A 1,211-nucleotide genomic window follows, 5' to 3' on the forward strand; every position below is an offset into this window, starting at 1 on the left:
GGGATAACAGACATGCATCCCCACTGCCCGGCAGAAAACAGGTTCCCTTCACATATTCATCAACCCAAGTGGGAGGAGGATTAATTGGCATCGCTATCATAAAAGAATAATTTGTCAGTATCTAAGAAAATATCAAAAGCATAAGTCCAATATATAACCCAGGCACACCATTGGCCAGTACTTAGCCTACATTAACACTTGTCCACATCCCAAGGAGATACATGCAAGTAGATTAATAAAAAAAACTACTTAAAAAATGAAAATTGAAAAATAGGGTCTCTAGGTCTCTATGGCAAAGTGTCAGAGCAAAATGCTCTGAGCTCCATTCCCAACACTGTAAAAAAGAATAGTGCAAAACTGAAAAGCTTGGCCCCCAGCAACCAATTTACCTCCCCAGAAACAACCAATGCTACTATAATACCTTAATGTTTTACAAGTATTTCCATATTAATGTCAATAGAAAGTACTATGCCTTGTTTGGAGTTTTGTTTTGTGTTCCTTTGTTTTCTAAGACAAGGTTTCTCTGTGTAGTCCTGGCTGTCCTAGAACTTGCTCTATAGACCAGGCTAGCCTCAAATTCAGACATCCACCTGCCTCGGCCTCCAGAGTACTGGAATTAAAGGCATGCGCCACCACCACTTGGTGGGGTTTTTTTTTAGATTTACTTATTTATTAAAATTGTAATTGTGACATACACTTTTAATCCCAGCACCCAGGATGCAAAGAAGGATCTTTAACTTCAAGGCCAGCCTGGTCCAGTAAGTTCCAGGATAGCCAAGACAACACAAGGAAACCCTGCCTTGGGAAAACAAAACAAAACATTAAAGATTTTTTTTATGTTTATGAGCATTTTGCACATATGTATGTCTGTTTGCCACATGCATATCTATTATCTGGAGAAGTCAAACGAACTGGAATTGGAGTTACAGATGGTTGTGAGCACCATGTGGATGCTGGGTACTGAACCTGGGTCCTCCGGAAGAACAGAAAAAACTCTTAACCACTGAGCCATCATCTCTCCAACCTCCTACACCTTGTTATAAAGAGGAGGGAAAATGGATATTTTTTTTTGAAGAGTTAAGAAGTAGTTAACTCGGGGCTGGCGAGATGGCTCAGAAAGATTGCTCTTTCTGAAGGTCATGAGTTCAAATCCCAGCAACCACATGGTGGCTCACAAACACCTGTAATGAGATCTGATGCCCTCTTCTGGT

The 1,211-nt window shown here is 40.5% G+C and overlaps 1 protein-coding gene across 1 annotated transcript in view; it reads right to left on the reverse strand.

Annotated features, from left to right (window-relative positions):
• Positions 1 to 1,211, reverse strand: part of Gnl3l (G protein nucleolar 3 like) — a 33,410-nt gene that overhangs the window by 16,219 nt on the left and 15,980 nt on the right. The gene's annotated exons all lie outside the window — the stretch shown is intronic.

The sequence above is a fragment of the Mastomys coucha genome, chromosome X (genome assembly GCF_008632895.1).
Source record: "Mastomys coucha isolate ucsf_1 chromosome X, UCSF_Mcou_1, whole genome shotgun sequence".
NCBI classification, from domain to species: domain Eukaryota; kingdom Metazoa; phylum Chordata; class Mammalia; order Rodentia; family Muridae; genus Mastomys; species Mastomys coucha.